Below are 27,461 nucleotides of genomic sequence, written 5' to 3' on the forward strand. Positions count from 1 at the left end.
TTGTAAGGACTTAAATGGGATTTTAGGGAGATCTGTCAGCTAGGATCATGGAATATCACCATGTGAGTGAAAGAGATTTTTCATACCCACACGTCCTGGAAGGGGAGACACATGCAGGGTGCCATATGGCAGGAGTTCCAAGGAGCCAAGAGAGAATGAGGACCTGTGGGCAAGTGCCTTTGTTGGGGGGCAGGGTGGAATATATTAATACAAGGAAAAGGCTTGAGGGGATTTCACGGGTACCTGTGAATATCATGAAGTCACAGTCAGAGAGGGTGAGAAGGGGAACTTGTGGCAGGACCAGCCTTATCACAGTGCTGCACCTGGTTACCTGGGCAGGGCGCTCACAGAAAGTTCATTGGGATATTGAAGCATCAGGAAATATAAAGTTTTAAAACTTTATAATACATGAGACGAGTTTCCACCGGTGTCTTCTCCCAAAGGTCTTCTTTGTCCTCCCTATAAAAAGGGTCCCAAATTCCAGCCTTCCTTATTCTCCGCACTTGTCTTTTATTCTGCATTGCATTTTTTAAGATCCAATATATTTTATTCACTTATTTATTTTATTAATTGGTTATCTCCTCCAACGAGAATGAGTACTATATGAGGAAAGGAATGTTGTGTGTTTTGTGCATTGCCTTTCTTCAAGCTCCTAGAAGTGTAGCCTGAAATAAGCCTAGCCTGTAATAGATATTCCAAAAATAAATCTGCTAAAATTGTATGCAACTGGAAAGAGTAAGGTAGTTTCTTACAAAACCAAACAATTGCTTATCAGACTACCTAGGAGTTGCACTTAGGCATTTTTGCAGGTAAAATTGTTTTCGTAATTTTATTTATGCTAGTATGTAGAGAAACAATTGGTTTTTTAATACATTGATATTTATCCTGCAACTTTGCTGAACTCATATGTAACATCTAATAGATATTTATGGATTTTTAAGGAGTTTCGATATATGAGATCATATCTAGATCTCACTGCATTTCTGTAACAGTTTTGCTTCTTCCTTTCCAATCTGGACCATTTTAATTTTTATTTTTCTTGTCTAATTGCCCTGCCTAGAAAATCCAGTTGTGCATTGAAGTGACGAGAGAGCACATTTTTATCCCATTCTTGATCTCAGAGGTAATATATTCAGTCATTCCCCCATAGCTAGCTGTGGATTTTTCATACGTCCTTTTATCAGAATGAAGTTCGCTTCTATTCCTATTTTGTTGAATGCTTTCTCTTATTTTTTCACTTAAAGGTGTAGATTTCGTCAAAATTTGTTTCTGAGTCTTATTTAGATAATTATACAAATTTTTGTCCTTTATTAACATGGTGCATTACACTGATTGATTTTCAAATGTTAATCCAACCTTGCATTTCTGGGAGAAATTTCACTTCGTCATGCTGTATAATCCTTTTTCTATGTTGCTAGATTTGGTTTGCTAGTATTGTGTTGAGAATTCTTGTGTCTGAAAAGTACTGACTGTAGTTTCTGGTTTTGTTTTTCCTTATGATGTGCTGTCTGGTTTTGGTACTAGGGTACATATTGATCTCATAGAATCTATGGGGAAGTGTCCCCTCCTCCTCTAGCTTTTGGAAAAGTCTGAGAAGGATTGTTATTAATTCTTCTATAAATGTTTGGTAGATTTCACTAATGAAGCTACCAATGCCTGACCTTTTCTTTGTTGGAAGTTTTGTAATTATCACTTCAATTTCTTTACTTGTTAAATCTACTTAGATTACCTTTCTTATTAAGTCAGTTTTTACAGTTTGTAACTTACTAAGAATTTATCCATTTCATCTAAGTTATCTAATTTGTTGGTACACTTTTAATAATATGACCTTATTTTCATAGCATTCCTCTTTGTTTCTGTAATATTAGTAACGAGTTTCCCTCTTACATTCCAAAATTTTAGTAATTTGGGTCTTCTCTCCCTTGCTATATTGCTCTCTTACTCTCTTTGCTTGGTAAGACTAGCTAAAGGTTTATCGGTTTTATTAATCTTTTCAAAAATCAATCTTCGGTTTTGTTGATTTACAATATTCCCCTATTTCTATTTCATTAATTCCCATTCTAATCATTTTTATTATTTCCTTACTTCTGTTTGCTTTAGGTTTAGTTTGATCTTTTTTTAGTTTATTGACTTGACATCTTTCATCTTTTTTAATACAGGCAACTATTTTATAGAGAAGGAAAGATGGCACATGAGAGAAAGTAGATTTAAAAGCCAGTGAAACTTGGCTTATCACCTAATTCCAGGATTTAGTAATTCAACTTAGACAAGTTGCTTGGCCTCTGTGAAGCTTGGTTTCCTCATATGTAAAACAAATTGTAATTCATATCTTGAAGTTTTGTAACAGGAATCAAGAATCATGGAAAGTTCTTGACATCATACCTGGGAGAAATAGTTTTTCAATACAGTTTATATAATATTTACGTCAGCAAATTCATTTTATCTGTTACAGGGGAGAAAAAGAGATTTAAGAACACCTGTATCAGAGGAGACATATGCATTTAAGACACACACATGAGAAGAGATAGCATTCATCATTCTCATAATGTGGAAAGATAATATCATATTCCTAAAGGAGAAACAAATAGTTTGCATGTGGTAGTTTAAACACTCAAGTAGTCTAAATACTCATGTGTCCTATTACTTTCATGACAGAAGGTATAATGAAAGTCGTATCAGGTTGCTTTTTTTAGAAGGGATATCATGAGATCATTAAGAAAAATTCTACTCTTCAGTGCACATTTCCAAAGTAGTTCTTTTGGTATATGATTTATTTGTTCTGTTTGATATATAAACATGATTCATCTTTGCTAGATGAATGCAAGCATTATATGCTCTTTCTTCTTTTTTAAATGTTTCAAATACCAAAGGCAATAACAGAATGCTGGAGGCATTAACAAATTTTGAGTAGCTGAGTACTCAAATCGTGTGGGTGCTACCTAATGTTTTAAAATAAATACAGGACAAATATGAAGGTAGTGAAAATAAAGGGTTTTACTAACCTCAGTAGAGAAATAACTGGTTTCTCAGTACCATGAAATTCACAATGTGATCTGTTTTAAGAAGACATTCTAATTTTTCTTTAAGTAGAAGAAAATGAAAGAGAACATTTCTCTAAATATCACATATTTTAACTGAATGCAAGGCATCTGCTGACAAAATTGACCAAAAAAAAAAAAAAATGGTGGTAATTACTTAACATTGAGACTGGCAGAGAATTTTCTGGCAGCAGGAGGATGACAGTCATAGACATTTTTTTTAGGGCTAAAAATTACTAAAATTATTAAATACAATAAAACTCACTAGATTATTTCACTTTGTTTTATTTTTAGTATACTGACACAAAAGACTTAATGATTGCATACTCCAGAATGCACAATATTAAATGATGTTACATAAACACAATATATGTAAGATGTCAAAATTTTTAATATTTGACCTATTTAGTCTTATTTCTCAGCTATATTCTGAAAGAGAAACTTTAATTTTCATGTCAAAAGGAACACTTACATAATTAGATCAGGGTTCATTTAATTAATTTTATTTCATAATGAAAGAGTTGTCAGCTTCTTAAATGAAAATATATTGTTAGGATGGGAATTACAGTATTCATGTAATTAAATAGGAAATGTTGTTTAGAACCTATTAAGTATCATACAATGCCCTTAAGAAATATTATGGTGACTAGCCTATTAAAATGGAAGTAACAAAGTAGAAAAATACAGTGATTGAATAATACCTAGTATTAGAAAGTATACAGTTATATTTCACTGGAATTTATTTTTTTAACATAGACCTATACAGATCCCATCATACATAGTTTTTACTCATATTAGAGGAAATGCACTATCAGTGATACTTTATTTCATTCTTCTAATGTTTATTTTTCTTTTATGGCATTTAAAACCAAGATAAATGTAAACCGTGACTTTGAATATATATCCTGTTTTTAATATTTCTCACAAAGCCTGGTGTGTTTGCCTGACCAATTTCTGTGGCCTTTCTGGTAACAAAGCTCTGGTTCTCTTTCTCATTTTCACTTACATTAGATTGAATGGTGCTTGAAACACTCCTCATCTCCAAACATGAGCAAAATACCATGTGGCTAACCAACATATTTCATTATTCTGGCCCTGGTGATTAAGTGAGATGGAACTGTGTAATCCAGTCTAAACCAAATCAGAGTCGATCCCCAAAACTTTGCTTCTTTCTTTCCCTGAGTTTGGTACATTGTTAAAGATAAGCCTGGAGCTTCTTGTGCCTATTTATGCCAACATAAATAGAATGGGATCATGCCTGAAAGGAAGCCACAGGAAAAGAAAGCAAGTCCTGGAAATGAGGAATTGATGTTTCTTCTATTCCAGGATCTGGATCCAGACAGACATCGTTAAAGCCAGACTGTTCTCTGAATTTCTAATTAAATAAACCAATAAATTACTTTTTAAGCCAATTTGAGTTGATGTTCTGTCCAAATATAAGAATCCTCACTAATACACACAGAATAGAAAATTCTTGTCTCGTATATGACAAACTAGAGCACAAAAAATGTCTAGAACAACATTCCATAAATACTCTGCTATCTTGGCATATCCAATATGCCTGTGGCATCTACATTTTTTCTAACATAAGGTATATTAAAAATAAATAGATAAATCTTAAATACATGATTTTCATAAATTAACCTAAAAGAGAAAAATATATATGTATGCATATATACACATATATATTTCAGCTTTATTTTTATGGAGTGTATTTGTTGGGGGAAGAGTAAGGAGATCAGCCAATACAAATATTAAAAATCTTAAAGAACCTCATTTCCTCATATATCTAATGAAGTTTTTGGACCTTCTGATTTCTCACTTCCCTTTATCCCTGAAATAAAACTCACAAATATATTTGTGCTTTTAAACAATGGTTTATCTAGTTGTAAATGCTCCTAAACTACCTGGCTACTTCTTTTTGAGAGCTTATAATTTCTGCAATTATCTCATCATATACTCTATGAAACTGTTTTTGTACTTAGAAGTTATTATAGCATTCTAAACAGACTTTTCTCCAAAGAAGACATACAGATGGCCAACAGACACATGAAAAAATGCTCAACATCACTAACTATTAGAGAAATGCAAATCAAAACTACAATGAGGTATCACCTCACATGGGTCAGAATGGCCATCATCAAAAAGTCCACAGATAACAAATGGTGGAGACGGTGTGGAGAAAAAGGAACCCTCTTGCACTGTTAGGTGGAACGTAAATTGGTACAGCCACTATGGAGAAAGGTATGGAGGTTCCTTAAAAAACTAAAAATAGACTTACCATATGATCCTACAGTCTCACTCCTGGGCATACACATATCCAAAGAAAATTCTAATTCAAAAAGGTGCATGCACCCTAATGTTCATAGCAGCACTATTTACAGTAGCGAAGACATGGAAGCAACCCAAGTGTCCATCAACAGTTGAATGGATAAAGAAGATGTGATACACACACACACACCACACACACACACACACACACACACACACACAATGGAACATTACTGAGCCATAAGAAAAAATGAAATCATGCCTTTTGCAGCAACATGGATGGACCTAGAGATTATTATATTAAGTGAAGTAAGCCAGACAGAGAAAGACACGTATCATATGATATTGCTTATATGTGGAATCTAAAAAAAATGATACAAACGAACTGATTTACAAAACAGAAATAGACCCACAGACATAGAAAACAAACTTATAGTTACCAGAGGAGAAAAGTGGGTGCAGGGAGGGATGAATTAGGAAGTTGAGGTTAACAGATAAACACTGCTATATATAAAATAGATAACCAGTGAGGACTTTCTCTATAGCACAAAGAACTACATTCGATATTCTGTAATAAGCTATAAGGGAAAAGATCTGAAAAAGAATATATATATACTTATATATACGAATGTATGTATATATACCTGAATCACTTTGCTTTACATGTGAAACTAACACAACATTGTAAATCAACTATACTGCAGTTTAAAAAAAGAAGTTACTGTATCATTGACATTCCAGAAAATATTTCAAGAAAAAGTTTTAGCAGAAACTAATATATATGGAATTAATTATAGGTTATAATGAAAAATAGAGCTAAATAGATGCCTAAGGAAAGTGCTGTGGATAAGGGAGAGAGAGATGAGGAAGATCATTTGGAGGTTAGCCATGTTGATAAAGGGTATTCACTTGAGCAACACTTCAGGGAGGGTGATAAAAACATCAAGCACTGGGAAAAAGTGAAGGGCTAGAAGCATGTCACACTTCTTGATGGACTGGAGTCCTCAAGAAAACAGCAGAGTTTGGGGTAAGGTATTTGCACAAATGGGATAATTTTACCAATAAAAATGATCTTTTTAAAAGCTAGGATGGAAACAGAAAGAACGAGTAAAAGCACAGAAAAAAAATAGAGCTACCAAGATAGTTAGACATATTCAGGTTAATCTCTCACATGTTCCAGTAATGTAGATGATGTAATGATGATATTGATGGTGATTTGTAAAAGTCATTGCGTGGAATGTGATAAGGAATAATCAATAGGGAACCACTGGATGTTAAGATCATATTAAACAGTCTTCATTTATAGGGGAAACAGTTGGCTTGGTTTTTACGCCTTTGCTCATACAGGCTGTCTGTCAGGTTGGACTTTGGAACAGGAAAAACCATGCCTAGGATGAGGGATTAATGAGAAAGGTATGACAGAAAGCACGGGGCAAAGGAATAAGATTAAAAGTGAAAAAAGTGGAGAAGTGACCATGGTGTCAAAACCAGAAGTCAAAGTCAACCTGAGGTTCCTGAGAAACAGCTTTTATCTTGCTTAATATCACCTTCTCAAGGCCAAGCATGATACCTGGCATATATAAACGGCTAGTTCATTTCATTAAAGCCAAAAAAAGTGATCGTTTGAGGATGTAGGGAGCCATATAGTAAAGGTCACAAGCAGTGGCATGTGAATCTTATTCTATCATCACATTTTTCTCAGAAGTCTCAATATTTTAAAAATTTGCTTTTGAAATACTTTATGCAGAACCCATACCCAGTAGTTCAGAATATCTTCACCTTATCCCCTTTGTCATATACCTTGTTTGATTTATAAATTCATGCTATCTCGCTCCTGTGGACATTTTAGTTAGCGACATTTTAGCATAAAGAGTTTAGCAATAATGATGAGAATAACAGTGCCATCTGGCATGTAAGATGTATTTTTCCCATTGAAGATACTAAAACCTATACCCCCTAGGCTATATGCTACCTATCTTCTATATTTACCAATGTATCTCTGGAACCTAGCATATGTTAGGAATATTTTAATTTTAATAAATTATTAAGTACATAAATAGACCGTATCTCTAGCATTCTTATCTCCCAATGAGTGTAAAAATGAATGTGCAAAAATGACAATAATCCATCCCTTCATTTTGCCCTTGCATATTCCGCTCCCATACTGACTTGTAGCTCTAGCCTTGTGACTTGATTAGATTAATGTAAATGTGACACAAAGAAGGAAAAACTGCTTATATGTTGTAGCATGCCTGATCTTACTGCTCCTAGGAACTCCACAACCACTTCCTCTGTGAATGAGGCAAGCAGCCTCTGGATGCTGAGAAACACTACCCAAGTCATTCTCATCCCTCAGCTGGTATTGAATTTGCTGCCAGACATGGTTTGAGGCATCATAGACCCAGCCAACCTGCTGCTAACCAATGATCAGCTGAGCTGCCTGAATTAGAACTTCCCAGTGAACTCATAGCATTAGACCAAAAAAAATGATGTGTGGATTTAAGCCACAAGTGTTGGAGTGATTCCATACTGAACAAAACTTAACTGATATACTTGGGAAGCTGAAACTTTGGGGGACATTCATACTAGAAGTCTGAAAGCGATTGAGAAGAGACATTCATAGCAATCAAAGCATTTCACATCCTGTGGAGGACTGTGGGTATTTTTTTCACATTGTGCTCATTGACAATACAATTGCTCTTTGTAGCCACAAAAATATATGTAAAATAAAGTAAATTAAAGTGGGAAGAAAAAAAAAAACCAACAGCCTGAAGTAGGTTGGATCTACTCAACAAGCCTCACATGTGTGATATTACTTATTGGCTAAATATCTGAGGCTGAATTATATTATTAATTTTTAGGTTACTACATTCACCCTAAATGATGCTTATTTAAATGCATAAATGAAGCTATAAACCTTTATGCCAGTTCTTCTGAATGCAGGTCTACTCTCTTAAAAAACACCAAGTTAAACATGTATCCCTTAAAGTTAACAAATTTCCAGAGGACATTACTATAGTGTTTTGACACTTTGGAGATTTAGGGAGTTATTTTTAGTGCTGGCTCAAATCATCTTGATTTTTTTATCCATCAATCTACAGAAGTTGGCTAGGACTTGTCATTTCTACCATCCCAGGAAAATAAATGAAATAAGAAGTGACTGGATAGATGAAGACATTTCAGTCTGAGAACAAGATTAGAAGTGGCATTTCACAGAAATGATATATCACAACATAAACTACAAGATAATTAAAGACAAATTATATAAAATAAAAGAAAGATGGCATATTTTTCAAAAGTCGATAGGTTTAAAATCATAAAATACAAATTGCAATCTTTAAGGAAGTTTTAAATTGCCTCTATTTTCAGTCACATTCATGGTGAACAGCTCCCAGCTGCTTACACATGTAGTAAGTGATAGACTATGAAGTTCTGAACTTTTGCCCCTCTGTCTAATACTCGAAACCAGCTGTGAAATAGACACTACAAATTAGTAGTGTCCATCAGCATCATAACTTCAAACTTTATTTTTCCTTAAAGTAGTAGAGACAGTGGCTAATGTCTCAGGGATGTTAATATTAATTACACAGTACATAAAGCTTAAGTATAAAAGAAACTCTGAGTGAACTAAAGAGTATTAATTTCCCTCTTTTCCTTCTCCCCTTTCCCCCCTCCTTCTTCTCATACACCTATCCTTTTACTTCTTATTATCTAACTCTTTCTTTTTCCTCAAAATTTATGAATATTATTTCAGTGAAAGCTGGACCCTTTATATTCAGAGCTACCATGAGTCTCTCTGAACCAAGTAATCTACAGGATATAAATCTGATTTACAAATCTCTATTTAAAGTCTCATCATTTTGAAATATGTCCAAAGTGTCATTTGACTCACTTTTCTAACCTGAGAAGATAAAGTATCTGGAATTGAAGCGTTAAAGAGTTTGGAAGTGAAAAATAGTGCTATATTCTCATAAGAGGAAATGACAATAGGAAAGGAAACTGATCATCCTAAAACAAAGGACAAGTTTTCAAGATATGTCTCTAGTTCTAGGATGGTTTTGAGGTACAAAAGCAGACTACTTTACTTGAAATTTTTGGAGGTAGAAAAAGCTTTGACACACATGAGAGCCCCATTACCAGAGACCTGGGGCATGACTCTTGTTGGTAGCAAATATCTAAGCAGTTTGACCATCACTGAGGCTCCCAGGTCTTGGTGAGAAACTGTCTAGATAACACAGGATTTTGGTTAGAGCAACGTAATGGCTTCCAGCATCAGTAAGAACTGCTTCTGAACCAACGAGACCAACTTTGAGAGCTGGGCACAGATGGGAAATAAGAAGAGCTATGAGTATTAATGTTTCCATGTGTGAAGAGCCCAGGGAAAGGCTGAAAAAATCAGAGCCTGGCACTATGAACTAGATTGTAACTTTGAAAATTATGAGTTATATGAAATAGCATTTCAAATAGTATTTTAACAATGTTATGGGGATTGTTAATGGTGATTATGCTGAGAAGTAGGTGAACAGTTCATGTCAATAAACTGATTTGTAAAAGTTTAGAATTTAAATGAAAAACAATGTGTAAAGATAGATGGTTATGTATGTGGGAACTTAAAACACACTCTAATAACTGTTTTTTTTCAATTTTTAAAAAGATGGAAAAAACTGAGCAAAAGAATGACAGACAAGTCAATAAAATCTATCTGATATTTCACAAGCATTTACAAAGCTTCACAATAAAAGAGGGTAATGTATAGCTAGACTGTATTAGTGTTGAAATTTTGAGCTATTACGATAAGAATAAACTTTGTGTTGAAACTTTATAAGACAGAGTATAAAATACATTCATTAATAAAATAAACTTCTACAAGTTTCCTGATTTTTTTTTCCAGATGACCTTTAAACAAGTAAAAACTGTGGCATTTCCTCAAGTTGATATTTAGAACTGTGATACATATGGATTGTACCTGTAAAAGAACCTGTGTTTATACGTGTGATACTTGGTAAAAATTAAATAGTGAAAATCATAATCACTTTCCCATTGGAGATTTGTCAGTGTGTCTCAAATATCTTGCCCTTGATAGCAAGGAACTGAGAGTGGTATCCAGAAGATTATATAGATAGATAGATAGATAGAGGTATGGATTATCTGCAATTTATCTTATCTCTGCCAGAGCCTATCAATCATCTAAAGATCTGTGAAATAGATCCTGATCTGTGAACTATCCGGAACACCAGTATCACCAATAAAGGGTCATATTCCATGGGAAAACTCAAGAACCACTAACTAGGTGAGAAGTCAGTTATTCAATCCCTAGTTTTATAATTATTTGCTTTATTTTTCTGTTTTGTTTCAATATTTATGCCCTTTTTCTTATAATCATAGAACCTGGCAATATATCTCTTCATGTATATTTGTATGTGGCACTAAATGCACCTTTTTTTTTGTTTGTTTTTGGCAGTACGCGGGGCTCTCACTGCCACGGCCTCTTGCGCTGCGGAGCACAGGCTCCGGACGCACAGGCCCAATGGCCACGGCCCACGGGCCCAGCCACTCCGCGGCACGCGGGATCTCCCCGGACCGGGGCACCAACCCGCGCCCCCCGCACCGGCAGGCGGACTCCCAACCACTGCGCCACCAGGGAAGCCCTAAATGCACCTTTGATCCTCAAGAAGTAGATCTTGGTGACAGTGAAGTTGATTCTCTATTTTTTACAAACCATTTTACTGTGGACTCCTATAGTTCAATATTTATTGAGTGCTTACTCTTTGAAGTACTGTTCTGTATTAGACACTTCATCGTTAGACTATTTTCACTTAAAAAGTTATTGGACAAAATTTAAACTCATTGTGGCAAGTTTCTTAGTCATGTTTGCCCTCTCCCAGTAGCATTCTAGGAGGATGTCTTCTGTATTAAGTGATACACTTCAAACAAGTCTGAATATAATACCCTGGCAATCAAACATCTTGGGTTTCTAGAAAAGATGCTGTCTGGCCTGAACTCTTAAACATATAAGATGGAATTGATCCAGGGACAAGATGAAAGGATGTGCTCCTGCACCCAAATGCTTCAAAGCTTTTAGAAAGACAAGTGCATTATAAGCACTACATCAGAATATATTTTGATCTAGCCTAGTGATCAGCATCTAAATATTTACATTATTCCTCTTTCTACATAATTTTTTTTTTTTTTTTTTTTTTGCTGCGTTTGGTCTTCATTGCTGCGCATGGGCTTTCTCTAGTTTTGGTGAGCAGGGACTACTCTTCGTTGTGGTGCATGGGCTTCTCATTGCGGTGGCTTCTCTTGTTGCGGAGCACAGGCCCTAGAGCACACGGGATTCAGTAGTTGTGGCATGTGGGCTCAGTAGTTGTGGCTCGCATGCTCTAGAGCGCAGGCTCAGTAGTTGTGGCGCCCAGGCTTAGTTGCTCTGTGGCATGTGGGATCTTCCCTGACCAGGGAGCGAACCTGTGTCCCCTGCACTGGCAGGCAGATTCTTAACCACTGCGCCACCAGGGAAGTCCCCTTTTTTCTGCATAATTGTTACAAAATAATATGGTGCCACAGAAAGAAAACCATACTGTTTAGTAACATCTGGGTGCTACAAGACCCTCTTATTTTTTATATTCTGCAAAAGGTCCCTACACGGGATTTCTGCAATCCTGCCGTGCTAAAGTACTCCGATACCCGGGGAGAACACCATGTAATATGGTTACATATAGTTCTAGTCTTCTCAGCCAGAGATTCTCACACTTTGCCTCATTTGTAGAGATTGTTTAAAAGAGAAATGACTTGATGCCATCCTGTGAAGATTCAATATGGAGATGCAGAAATATACTAAGTTATAGGGCTCCTATATACTCTTCTTCCATAACTTCTGTCATATTCCATATAATTGCTAAGGGACCAATCAAAAAAATAATATGACTATCACACTTGCTAATCAACATCTTACTATGATCTATGCATAACTATATGTGAATTGATTTCCTAGCAGTACCAAACAGTCACATGAGCTACAGGCTGTCCATGTTATGATCATTCTCCTTCTGCACCCTCTGGCTTAATTTCTCATTGCTCCTTTCCTGTGTTTTAAGCTCCAGATTAAATCACCTGGTGATTTCTCTTAACACTCACCTCCTGTTATTTGCCTCATTAGATTCTCATCCAATAGTATGTAAACTGTAAATATAAGTCATTCCGTAGAATGTCTAGTTCATTGCCATATTACCAACAACAGTGTCTGGCATATAGCAGGTTCTCAAAAAAATATTTTCTGAAGAAGTGAATGAATAAATGAAAGAATTCTTTAACGTTTAGCTTTTCTGTCTACTCTTACAGGAGGCCTTCTCTGCTTCTCCTCTAGTACCGTCAAGCTAAATTACATACCTCTCCACAGTGTTCCCATGTTAATACACACATTTTTCTATTACTGTACAACATACATTGCTTGTTGATAGGTGTGTTTATTTCTAGACACCGAATTCCTTTTTAGGATCTATTTTATTCATATTTCTTTCTCAAATTTTTCATGCCTAGTAGGGCAGATGACACATTTTGGGCATTCAATAAATATCTGTTGGATGAATCCATGAATAAGTTCACTCTTGACTCTCTGGATGTTTGTGTGTGTGTGTGTGTGTGTGTGTGTGTGTGTGCGCGCGCGCGCGCGCACGCGTGCATTCATCCAGGTTCAATTCTATCCAGGCTTCTCTCAGGTTTTGTCAAGGTTAAGTGTGCATTTGCTTTCTGGGCTAGATTCTACTTTGGCTCCTTTGATCAAAAAGAAAATTTTTAGGTTACCAAAAGAGAGAGATTGCTCAAGTTTCTATTTTTGTTGTTGCTGTTCGTTTATTTTACATGCTCTTTATGCCATAAAAACATTCATGTTATGCATATTTTTTCCAGCCTCCTGCTGAAATGTGAAAATTGTCAGTGTTCTCAATGATTGGGGTGGACAAACTGTCAGTCACATCTTCCGTTATGTGTCATTTTATAGAGGTGCCAAGAATCTACACTTAATTTGGACATTGTCCAGAGTATCCATGATAAAGCTTTGCTAAGGTTGCTATATCCTAAAATATGATAGGAAACCAGGAAAGTAAATATCAAGTGAAATGTGAAGGTCAAGGCAGAAATGGATCCATTGACAGAAATTAAAATGACAATAAAGATGACATAGAAGACAAATTCACTTGAAAGTCCATAAGGTTTAAGTAGCAACCAAGGAGTAGTCAGGAGTTGACAGTCAACATGTGAGGCTCAGTGGTTAGCAGCTGATCCATAAGAACCACAGGGAACAGCAACAAGAAGTGATAAACACTAAGATCAGCAAAAAAAGGATCCAGCACTAAGATTGTTGTTTTCTGTGGTTGTTCAGGATGTTGTTCAGTTACTTTGATTCCTCTCTCATTCAAATAAGAGTCATTAATAAATATGACCTGCAGGCCTGTGTATAATTATAGTACAAAACATTCAAATGTCTAATAGTTCAATAAAACTAGCAATGGCTCAATAATTGCAAAACACTTTGAAATTTTATGTTTGCTTTGTTCATATCTTAGAATGCTTCTGTTTATTTCTCTTTTTACCTTTTTATCTGAGAGGAGACACAGATTGTAAGTATGTGGCTCCATGAAATGATCACAAACTGCACACACCCATGTCCCCAGCCCAGATCCAGATACAGAGCGTTCCTGGCAATCCCCCTGGTGTCCCCTCCTGGATGCCCTCAGCCCTCCAAGAAAAACCACCACCTGACTCTAATCTCAGAGTTTCAAACATGAAGTTTCTAAAAAATTCTGTTTCGGATATTTATAAGTCAGGCAATCTGCATTTCTGTCATACTTTGAGGGACCATGGGCCATGCACTCCTTCCAGGCAGCTGTCTGAAGGAGACCAAGGGTGTGGCCTCTCCAGGCCCACCTGACTCACTTCCTCCTTTTGTCACGTGCCCTGCCCACTGGTGGAAGAGCTTGCAACATTTGCCTTTTCCCATCTCTTTGTTTTTTGTTTGTTTGTTTGTTTGTTTGTGGGCCTCTCACTGTTGTGGCCTCTCCCGTTGCGGAGCAACAGGCTCCAGACGCGCAGGCTCAGTGGCCATGGCTCACGGGCCCCGGCACGTGGGATCCTCCCGGACCGGGGCACGAACCCGTGTCCCCAGCATCGGCAGGCGGACTCTCAACCACTGTGCCACCAGGGAAGCCTGCCTTTTTCCATCTCTTGATCCTGATTTCAGTGTCTTTGTGTTTTGAACACCCTGAGCCTTTTGTACAACATGGTATTATTAAATAAATAAGTAAATTAAAAAAACAAGTAAAAAAGTGTTTCCTTTCTCTTTTTCCTCAATTAAGTGAATTACAACACTTTAGTTATCAACAGTATTTCAAAACTAGGAAATTGTACAGCCATCTATAAATAAAGCTATGTGGAAATATACTTCCTCTATCAATTACAACAATCAGGAGAGTTTAAATTTTTGATGGGTGTTTAGAATTTGGGCAAATCAGAATTCTTCAGTATTTGTGAATGGATAGTGAAGTATAACATATTTTGATTCTACTGTTCTGAACCCATCATTTCAACTGGTCATAAGGTTTTACAGTGACCTTTTAATCTTGCAGATTAAAATTTTAAAATTCACGTTGATGAATGCAAATAATTTAATCATAATATTCAATTTAGAGATACAGTTTTTGAAGGTAACTCAAATCATTTTTGATCAGCCTCCATAATGTGAAGATAAATCATTTACATTCTTTGCTTTGAATTTTAAATTGTCTTTGAATTTTTCCTTCATAAATTTCACAATGAAGACTAGATGCATTTAATTTTTTAATATGTATCAACTTTTACCACTAACAGCATCTGTCATTTGCAATCTTATTTTCTGGCTATCATTTCTACTAAGTGCATTCTGCTTGTTTAAATTTGAAGACAGTTTACAATGATTTAGTCCTCCTGTTATATTTTTATCAATAACAAATTTTATAAGTACAAATTATTGCTAATGTTCAGTAAAATGAAGTTAATATATGTAGTTTTTAACATTAAGATAGGAATTCACAGAATTTTATGTAAAAATTTTCCATGTGGAAATTTAATTGTAACTAGCATTATTTTTTACTTTTCTCAGTTTATATGATAGCAATATTCAATTTGCAAGAAATAATAAAGGTGAAATAAGGTGTTTTTTTAAACAGTTACATCAGATAATAGCTGTGAGCCTCTTGGGTATTACAGAATTGTTTTCATTTTCAAGGTTCAAATACGTCTCCATTTTATCTTTTTTTCCCCTAGGTATGGAAGATATACATAACAAAAAGAAAATGCCTAAATATTCTATTGGCTAATGGTCTTATCTTCCTATGTTCTCACTACCTGAAGGACAAGAGTGAAGACCTGGATGAGACCCAATTTGAAGTTTGTAGTTGTCAACTGAGCTACAGTATTTCTGGGAAGGAAAGTCAGGTAGGAGACAAGAGTTCTTTGGAAGAGGGAGTCACTCCTTTGATGAAGTGGGTTTATGAGATATATGAATATATTAGACCCTATCTACTCGTATGTGTCAGCTAAACCGAAAAAACAAAAACAAAAAAATAACAAAATAGGTTTAAACAAGGAACCAGTTAAAGGATTCATTCCAATTCACTTTTTTGTATGCTGTCGTATATGACACTCTATTTTTCCCACGGTAGTCTATACATAAATAAAGGGTTGGAAATCCTTCAAAATTGAGATAATAATTTGCATAGCTTGCTTTTTGTGTTTTTGCTGAGTTTGAAGTATATGATAAAAAGCAATGATAACAGTATTGGTAGAAAAATTTGGAACATCAGAAGCAGCTAAAATAATGAATAATTTAGAATAAGAATAAACACAAAAAATGTAAAATAGCATTTAGCTGTTTTTAAAAAGTCTTCATAATCTATGAACTAGATTCTTAAAATACTTGATTAAAAATACTTTTATTCAAAAGGCCAAGTTACTTGGAGAGAGATTTAAACCTTCCCAGTAAAAACAATGGATTTGTGATGAAAAATCTAAATTGCTGGCATTCTATTATTTCTTCACTCTTAGAAGAAACAGTCACACTGAAGAAATTGGAACTCATTTTGAACTTTAAAAGATTTTTTTTTAATATTTCAAGTAATAGAAGGCCTTTAGAGCAAAGAAACTGAAACTGAATCAAAACAAGATTTCATACAGGATTTCACATTTCCATTCTTTCCTCTTCTCTCTTCCTGCCATGTGAATACATACACCTGTCTTTACTTGAGGTCTGGGATAATTATGGCAAGATAAAGATCTGCCCCTAGAAGGAATTCTATGAAATAGCTTCTACCTAGAACAGAAACTAGATATAATTGTTCAGGTCTGTTTTACAATAATTCAAAGTTCCTCTGTTTTGGTGAAGACTGCCAAGGTATACAACCCAGAATGCTATTTCTCTCTCTCCCTTTAATTACAATAGCACCTAATATCTGAACTACTTTTTGTTACCCATTTCTTGAAGCCAATCTATTTCTTCACAATTTTCCCATGATTTTTTTTTTTTTATGGCATGGTAAATGTCCTTAAAATTCATAACTCAGCTTAGTTCATCTTTCACCAAGTAAACACTATCAGGCAACTCAAAGAAGCAAATGAGTGACCAAAGATAGACAGTTGGAAAATTTTAAATTTTCCATGTTCTTTCTTCTACAGATAATTAACAGTGAGTGCAAAATAAAAAGGAGCTTCGAATGTGATGTCATGTTCCATCCAGGATTAATGGCATCAGTTTAGTGACTGTGCCCCTCACTCTCACCATATTTCTTTGTGCTTAGAGTGGAATACTGAAAATTATTCTCCTCCCAATTTCATCTCTTGTTATGTCCTCATAACTTTTTAATGAAATTAACATAATACCATATCTTACCACATCCCTTTCCATGGAAGCATACTCCTTATTCCATATCCCCAAAAAATGATGAAGAGAAGAAGACAGTTATATTACCATTATATTCTTCCAGTATATGACATTCCACCAAGAGAGCAAGGGATTATCTTCTCTTTTCACCACTGCCTATTTTTTTTTTTGACGTGGACCATTTTTAAATTCTTTATTGAATTTGTTACAATTTTGCTTCTGTTTTATGTTTTGGTTTTTTGGCCCCAAGACATGTGGGCTCTTAGCTCCCGACCAGGGATTGAAACCATGTCCCCTGCATTGGAAGGCGAAGTCTTAACCACTGGACCACCAGGGAAGTCCCTGCCACTGCCTATTTTTGATGTACTTTCCTATATGCCTTATTTTATCATTCTCTCAGTTATATCAGGATTTTTTCAACTCCCACTCCCAAGAGTAGTAGTTGAAAAAACATAATATGTAATGCTTATCATTACAAAAATAACAAGAGTTATTATGAATGCTAAGTATGTTCTAGGCACTATTACAAGTACTCATTTAATCCTGAAACAACACTGTGAGGTAAGCAAGTGCCCATTTTTTTCCAGCTTTACTGAGATATAACTGACATATAACATTATGTAAGTTTAAGGTGTACAATGTGTTGATCTGATGCAAAATAACTACCATCATAGTTTAGCTTGCACTTGCATCATGACTAGAATGATGGTTAGCAGGAGCTGGGCAAGGGAGAAAAGGGGAGATGTTGGTCAAAGAATACAAAATTCCATTTAAAAGATGAGTAAGTTCTGGGGATCTAATGTACAGCGTAGTAATTATAGTTAATAATACTGTGTTATACACTTGAAAGTTGTAAAGAAAATAAACCTTACTTATGTAAGATACCCATTTTAAAGATAGGAAACTATAGTTCAGAGAGGTTGAAAAACTTGCTCCAAGTCTAGAGCCAGTAAACGTAAGTTAAAATTCAAACTCAGGCTGTGTGGTGAGGAAGTGTCACTGCCAGAGGGAATGTCATACACTCTGTCATTTGGCTTCGAGATTTCTCATATTTCCTTTGTCAGTACAGGATGTATTCTCTCACTTTTAAAATTGTTTCTTGTTTATAATTTATTCCTCTCACTTTACTGTTCAGATTGTGAACATCTCTCTGTATTCATTCCTATTCCTTCTGAAAAAACTCTAAATTCTTCACACGGAACTTTTCTGTCACTCACTAATAATTAATTATGAGTTAAAGTAAAATTCCAAACTTTTAATAAGTTAACATTTAATCCCAACTTCTTTCTGAATGATGAGAAGTAAGGTCCCAGCATTAATGTTTGAAAAAATTTTTGCTCTTCAGAACATGAGGACTTGCCCAAAGTACCAATTACTTATAAAGAGATGTATTATTTCCAGTCAAAATCAGAAGTACATATCTAGTAGTAATAAAGCATACGCAGCACACGTTTCAGATAATCAAGGTCTTTCAAAGAATAACTGCTTTTCTGCAGTCCAATCATCTCTGGTCTGGCAAACGCGCCTTAATCCATATCCAAAAAGTGGAAATCAGAGACTGGTACTTTGCTGTTAAAAAAAATACAGTTCTAATATCACTGACTTGGGTTGTCCAAACAAGTTTTTGGTTTGGGAAGTATGATTTCTTCACAATGAGGGCAGCCACTCAAAATATATTAATTCATTGGTCAATCCAAATAAGGTCTTTTGATGAGAACATTTTATATATATATATATATATATATACACACACACATATATACATATATGTATGTATGTATGTATATAAATATATAATTGACTCGTTTATCCAACTGGAACAGAAGGGAAGACCTGGAGCAATGCTTAAATATGAAATTGTGCTTTGAAGAGAGAATATTTTATATATATATATATATATATATACACACACACATATATACATATATGTATGTATGTATGTATATAAATATATAATTGACTCGTTTATCCAACTGGAACAGAAGGGAAGACCTGGAGCAATGCTTAAATATGAAATTGTGCTTTGTTCCTCAAAACAATGAAATAAAGACAGGATAATTTAAAATCCCTAAAGAAAAATCTGGGAAGAAGGAAAAGAGCCAGTTTTTGAGATCTGTTTGAGAAGTGAGAGAGAATAAATTTCCAGGAGGCATCCAGGATTGCCCAAAATGTTCACGTGAGAACATAAACATGAGAGTGTGTATATGTGTGTGTGTGATATTTTCTGTCCTATGCAACGTGAGCCCTCTTTCCTACCTTAAGTATCTTTAAGAAAGACTACAAAACTATCTCAATATCTGGTGTTAATAGATGACTTATGAAAGTCAATGATGGATGTGGATTTTGTGTCTGAGACATAGCAAATAAATATAAATACGGCACTGGAAGATACTGAGCTGTCATCTGGATTATATGAGTGATACTTGTTTAATCACTTAGCAAGTCACTAAGACACAGTTGGTTTAGCTTTGGATATCAGGAAACAAATTATCACTTGAGCGCAGGCAGGAAACAACAATTTTAAGATGACCAATGAACTGACAGACCAGGGAACAAAATGTCCTGAATTAGTTTTTTTTTCTGAGGTATATATGTACCATTTCTTAGATGAAGAGCCAGCATCGTTTCCATTATTTAAATTTTTTTCTTACAAGGGCCAGAGCAGGAACAGTTATATCGTTCCAGGCCCTTAAAACAGCTTATGCCAATATATTGAATGGAAAAGTTTGTGTTGTGTTTGCAACACACGTTGAAGACTTCCATTCACATAATAATCGTTCTTTAGACCCAGCTCAGCAATCACTTTTCTCAAGAAGCACTTGATTAATGAAAAAAATGTTTTCTAGCTCCCTCTGTGTATTTGCTTTCTATCGCTGCATTACAAATTAGTATAAACTAAATGGCTAAAAGCAGTACATGTTTATATTCTCATAATCTCTGTGGGCCAGAAGTTCTAGCTTGGTTGACCCTAGTGTTCTACTCAGTGTTTCCCAGGACGCAGTCAAGGTGTCAGTGGAGGATGTGTGCTCATCTAAGGCTGGGGATCCTCTTTCAAGATCCCATGGTTGTTGGCAGAATTCAACTCCATGAGGTTGGGGGATGGACGCCCTCAGCTCCTAAAGGCTGCCTGCAGTGCCATGCTACTTGGCCCTCCTTATAGGCAGTTCGTGCCAGCAGCATGCTTCATCAAGGCCAGCAGGTGAGTTTCTCATTCCAGTAGGCTAAGGAAGAAACTTGTATAAAGTATGTAATCAAAGAGGTGACATCCCATCACCTTTGCCATATTCTATTGATTAGAAGCGAGTTGTATGTACTGTCTACACTTAAGGGAAGAGGAATATACAGGATACAGGAATTATTGAGGGTCTCCTGGGGCCTGTTGACCACACTCTGCCTGCTTTAGTAAACTGACCATACTTTATTTTGTTTCTCAATTGTGTTCTAAGTAGTGCTTTTTTAACATAATATATAAATCAACTGATAAATTATGTTTATGTTTTTCTCCTCCAATCATTTAAATTCCTGTATTAGTATGCTAATATATGTATTTGATATGCTTTTCTAAATCAGTGATTTAATGAATGAATGAAATAATGAATGCATGAGTGATCTACACTCATCAAAAAACATGAGTATATAACAATTTGAGTAGAACAAATGCAAAATCTTCCATGCCATGAAGAAAATTGGATTCGAGTCAAAGTCTTAACATTTGGTACGGTTTTGATATGTTTTGGGGGTTGGTGGCATGGTGGGGCTTATGGGTTGTGAGACATAACAGCATTAAGTATAACAGGAATAAACACTGAATTTCATGGACAAAGTAGAAGGTTACTATGGGGTGTATAAAGTTATCAGATTAGAATCATATAGGCCCCTAAATACCATGTTCAGAAGTCTCCTCTTTGAATTTTTAATTATAAGTTAAATTTCAAAAGTACAGGACAAAATAATTATAGCTATTTGGAGTTTAGATCTGTCCTTTAGAGACTCCTTTCTGTGTAAGACAATAATGTTTCCACATCTCTCATGATGTTATTTGCTACAGCGTATATATTCAATGGGCATCATGACCCCTACATTTTGCTCATTTAATTCCAAATTTCATATACATAAATCACTCAAAATTGTCTACGTTTTATTATATTTATAAAATGTGTTGACCAGTGTATAAATCCTGCACAGCATCTTGTAGCTTGTATAATATTATTTACTAGACTACAGTCTATACCGTTCTCTGTAACAACCGGTGTCAAGTATTTTCAAGACGTAACCTACTCATTTGAATTCTTTCCCATACCCTCCATTTATTAGCTAGCCTGTTACCTGGAATCCCCACCAACTATTACTTTCAACTTACTTTTGAACGGATTTTTTTGAGGTATATTATTCCAGACCTCTAGATACTCAGAATTTCAAATCAAGCAAACGACCTACGTATAGATCACTGAAGAAACAGAGAGAGCAGTCATACCTTCATAAATTATATGGTGCCTCACAGAGCCCGCAAAGAAAACATTGCTCTATCTCTATCACCCCTCTTTCACTTTGAGGTATCTGCTTTCCCAGCTTTTCCCCCCTGACTCTATCTTATTCCCATCACACTGATTCTGTAAAAATTCTGGTCAACATAAAAGTTCAAATCCATCAACGCACTATCTAGAACACCGTTCATGTCATTTAAATCAATCTTGTGTTTTTGAATCAATTGCATTCACACTCCAGGAGGAACTGCTTTTGGAGTCCTCCCAACCTGCCACTCTCACCACCCACTTCACAAATCAAAATCTAAAATACAACTTTATTGCCATGTTAACCTCAGTAAGGACCACACATCTCTAAAAATAAATAACAAAAGGCCATTTTTTATTGATTATTCAATCAAGAGCCCATTCCCTGGTAAATTCAAAAGATGATCTAAATCAGTCTGCTTTGCTAAAGCATGTTATTTAATCTTAATTATTACTTCATTATAGATGTCAGCATTTCTTTCTGGGTATTTCCAAGGCATTTTTGCTCTGATCAGCTTCTACTTGTCAGACCCTTGATTGATACAACTCTGCTCACTTTACTTTTGCTTAGCTACACCAAGAAGATGTTGCTATGAAAGTTCAAACTGTAAAACTCTTATTTGATTAGGAGCTGTCAAAATCCATTTATTTTCTTTCTTTAAAAAAATTAATTAATTTATTTATTTTTGGCTGCGTTGCATTTTTGTTGCTGTGCATGGGCTTTCTCTAGTTGCCGCGAGCGGAGGCTACTTTTCATTGTGGTGTACGAATTTCTCATTGTGGTGGCTTCTCTTGTTGTGGAGCATGGGCCCTAGAGCACGTGGGCTTCAGTAGTTGTGGCACGTGGGCTCAGTATTTGTGGCACACGGTCTTAGCTGCTCCACGGCATGTGGGATCTTCCCGGACCAGGGCTGCATTGGCAGGCAGTTTCTTAACCACTGTGCCACCAGGGAAATCCAAAATCCATACATTTTCTATGGAACCAATTTTCTCACAATAATTTGCCTTTCAATGGATTTAGATAAATGAACTAAATTGCAAGCATGCAGGATCAAATTAGGTGGCAATCAATATAAGTTGTTTAAAAATGTTTCATAAATTCAGTGAGAATCATATTAGTTTTTAAAAAATAGCCTTGATTGATCTAATAATTATATATGAGTGTTTCTGAAAGCTAAATGCAAGTACCTGTTTCTTATTGTAATATTTAAGTGGTCTTTTCATCTTAAGAATTGAGACACATACAAACACATGCACACATCTGCAAGTAGTGCTGATTTGCTGGTTTGGTAGCAGAAGTTAGTCCTCTGCCTTCTAATTCATAGTCACTGAGAGACAGCTTACTACAAAGTGGACTTGAGAAGCAAGGATAGACAGCTTTGCAAAAAGAACTCATCCAGTCCAAATTTCTCTGGAAGAGACATTTTCAAGGAATGGGGCAGATACTGCTCATCTAATTGGAGAGAAACTTTTGCGGAGGATAGTATTATGACAACCGATTCTTATTTGGTATTTAAATAATTGCTTCGCTTTCTTCGAGTGACAAACATTTAGATAAATTCGCTTGTGTCCTAGTGTTCACTCCTCTGAGAGTTACGTGCAGAATGGATTGTAGGCTGTCACTCTGACTTCTGGCTAGAGACAGATTTGGGTTTGTACCTCTGCAGTGCATGGTGCAATTCTCAGTCGCTTCCATAACTTGTTTCCTCCATCCTTCCCATAAATACCTAAAATTCAAATTGCCTAACTTTGCACTAAGCAGTCTAATTTTGGAGCCGGTCTGGTCCCTGAACTTCGCATTGTCAGGTAATTTTGCCCCCATATTTTCAAACTCTATCTAAATTTGTATATTTTTCCCCAGAGATATTGACATGCTTACATTTCTCCTATCTTAGAACAAAATAAAATGAAATGAGTTTGTTCTGCAGCCTAACAAAGACCATTAGCTACTGCTGTTATCTCTTTTCTTCCTCAAAGTGTTGAGCTGCTAGGCTCAAAAAATTGAGCCCAGTCAGTGTCAGTATTTCTCAGGAAAATGATACTTCTGCAAATATTTCATGAAAAATTAACAAGATCTAATAATTTGGAGCACATTTGGATTAAATAAAGTAAAATAATTTCCTGTTGCAAGATTACTCAGAATCTTAATTTAAAACTTTCCACTGTGAACTTCCAAGTTGTTTTCTAATGACCATGAAATAACTATGAACACTTTTTCATTCATTCATGTATGCATTCATACATTCATGCATTCATTGATTCAAAAAGCAATATACTTTTGCAGTCTCTAACTTCTCACTCTAGATGTTCACTTCAATCCAGAAGAATGCACATTTGCCACCTAAACTCATTTTGATCCTCTACAGAAATTTTGTAGAAGAAAGAAAAAAAAAGAAGAAGAAGAAGAAAAGAAGAGGCTAATGGTCTTTTCAGGCTTTAACTTAACTGCACTGCAATATTTTATACCAGTGGCTCTTCCTTCCCCAAAGGTCCCTCTCTAAAATTCATGCTTTCTCTCTACCATGATTCTCCTCCTGTTTCTATAGTTCCATCTCAGTCTCTTTGGCAGGCTTCTCATCAATTTACCTATTGGTGTTCACAAAAGGCTGGTCTCTGATCATCTTATTCTACACAGTCTGGATTATCAAATATGTTCTTGGGGTTTTAAAAACTATCTGTATTCTCAAGACAGGAAAATTGCTATATCCCCAAATTTTCAGTCTTCTGATTCACATATTTAGCTGCTCACATCTCTTTCTGGGCTTTCCTGGGAAATCCTCAATTCGAATGTCTAAAAATATCTATTTTCTCTCCTGTATCTGAGCACATGGCATTACCATCTGTTCAATCACCCATGTCAGAAAACTGAAAACTTTTCTTCAGCTCTTCACTCAAGTCTTGACTTAAATAGATGACTGGGTTTCATTGCTTCTGTTTCCTTAATATCTTGCAATTCCATCTCCTTCTGTAAAACTTAAAGGCTACTGACTTATTTCAGTCTCTTACCCTTCCCCTGATTATTGCTGGAGACTCCTCATAGCATTTTCTTTCCCAGATCTTAGCACTTAAGAAGGTTCTCAGAATTTTATAACCACAAAGACCATGTGTCTGTACTACCAAAATCTTTTGATAATTTTATAATTCTATAATTTTATAGATAAATGAATATTTCAGTTCATACATAACCTTCCAGAAACTTGTCTCTTTCCAGTCATTAGTTGAGTTCTACTCCCCCATCCATTGAAACTTGCTGGGCTATCCTGACTGCTTTTATAAAGAGAACAGAGCAGAAATTGTGATGTTTGAACTATGAAGTTAAGTATAAAAAGCAATACACTTCTCTCCTGTCCTCTGTTACGATGTTCATCCTAGGATACCAGCCACCATATTGTGAGCCAGATCACCTGGAGAAGCTACATATAGGTCTTCCAGCAAACAGCCTTAGCTAAGGTCCAAATTGATAACCGGTATCATTGGTGATGTGTCAGTGATCACATCTGAGTGAATGAACTTTCATAAAATGATCAGCCCTTAGACATTGAGCCACTCTCCTACAACTTAATCAATTATCTCAATAGGAACATTCTGGAGACTACTCTGGTGGTCCAGGGGTTAAGACTTCTCACGGGTTCAATCCCTGGTCGGGGAGCTAAGATCCCACATGCCTCACAGCCAAAAAACCAAAACATAAAACAGAAGCAATATTGTAATAAATTCAATAAAGACTTTAAAAATGGTCCACATCAAAAGAAAATTCTTTAAAAAAATTTTTTAAAAAAAGGAACACTGTGAAGTCATCTCAGAGGTCATTAACAGCCTTATCTATTAAACTTAAAGGGGTATGTGCCTTATGAGAAAGCAAATCTATTATTAGGTACATCCAGCAAACATACTGAACATTTGCACCAATAGACATATACCAAAAAATATTTATGAGAAGCCCAATATCCTTAAACAGCAGAATGCATAAATAAATCATAATTTACTCAAAAATCAGAATATACCATAATGAAAATAAACCAATATCATAGGCAAAAATAAGTAAACTTCATTCAAAATATTTAGCAAATGAAACTAGCAACAAAAAATTGTACTTACTCTCTGAAATCACTTATATACAGTTGAAAAAGAGCAAAACTGAAATACAACACCAGAAGCGTAAGTAGTAAGTGGTGCCTTGGAGGACTGGGGCATAGTGATGTGGATGCTTTTGTGATATTGTCAATATTCGATTTCTTGATCTGTGAGATGGCTTCACAGTGTTCTTACTGAGATAATTCATTAAGTTACAGAGAGGTGACTCAGTGCCTACGGGCTGATTATTGTCTGAAAGTTCATTCACTCAAATGTGAGCACTCACACATCACCAATGATACTGTTTGTCAATCTGGACCTCAGCTAAGGCTGTTTTCTGGAAGACCTATATGCAGCCTCTTGAGGTGACCTGGGCTCACGGTATGGGGGCCGGTTACCTAGGATGAACATCTTAACAGAGGGAAATGGAGAAGTATATTGCTTTCTTCATTAGTGTACCCAGATAAAATTATCTTAATTTTAAAATGGCTTCTATGGTTTGAATAGAAACTTGGTCTAGATTCTGCAGAATAGAATAACTCATTCAATCAATAAATCATTTCTCAAATGCCTATTACATGTCATACTCTATGCTGGGTACCAGCATTTTTGTAGGAACCATTATACATCAAGTCTTGAGGGTGTGAATAGAAACCAAGATTATTATATTCTCTTTCCTTTCCTCTATCCCATTTTCTCCCGACCCTTCGAAAAAATCTAGGGCAAGCTCTATGATTTATGCAGTTATGCTCAGATGACGAAAATTCTTCCTGTCACTTCTGATCACAAGTATAATCTCATTTCAGGAATAGTCAAATCTACAAATTTTATTTGAATGCAATGTCTTCCTCCTGTGCCACTTCTGTTGGCAGTGGGAAAAGCGGGTCATGATTGGCTTCTTTATTTCCTCAACTTGGCTTTTTATATCAGTCTTTCTGTGACATCTGCCTAGGTTAGAGAGGAGTGGGAAACCAGGGTAAGTCTTATTAGATTAGCATCGTTTGAACTAACATTTATTTCCTCTGGCTGTGGCAGATATAGAAAGATAATATTTCTCTTTCAGAGTGTATTGTGGGCTTATTGCAGACATCTTCCAGTTCTTCATTATCACTTATCTAGTGTACTTTATGGTAGGTAAAGAACTCTACAGCTGGTCACTTGTTATTCTTCCTATAGCTCCCTTATCATGGCAGTCCACTTATACTCAGATGCTCTCTGTGGGGACCCACAGTCTAAGAAATCTTCTAAGTCAAAATCATTTAAGAGACTTGCAGACAATTCCTCTCTTTTTTGTCTCACATGGCCACATTTGATCTTTGGGAAATACACTTTTGAATCTATATCTATAGAAATGTCATTACTTGTCTAAGTTTAATGCTCCATGCTGTTGCCACATGTAATTTCAAACTCCCAGGCTTTACATTTCCGAGGCATGTATCAGTTTATAGTAGCCCTCAAACGCCAGGGGACATATATCAAACTCTCCAAATGGCCTCCTTGAAGCCTCCCTTGCCCGATTTAAGGTGAAGAAAAGTTACCTTTCTCCTTTCCCTATTGGAATATGGGTTGTTATTTTTAAGGCAAAATTCTCTGCAAAGAAATATCCCCAATTTCCAAACTCCTTTTTGAATCATCAATTTCATAGCCAGAAAATAAGTG

This window comes from Neophocaena asiaeorientalis, unplaced genomic scaffold (genome assembly GCF_003031525.2).
Source record: "Neophocaena asiaeorientalis asiaeorientalis breed wild unplaced genomic scaffold, Neophocaena_asiaeorientalis_V1.1 scaffold89, whole genome shotgun sequence".
Lineage (NCBI taxonomy): Eukaryota > Metazoa > Chordata > Mammalia > Artiodactyla > Phocoenidae > Neophocaena > Neophocaena asiaeorientalis.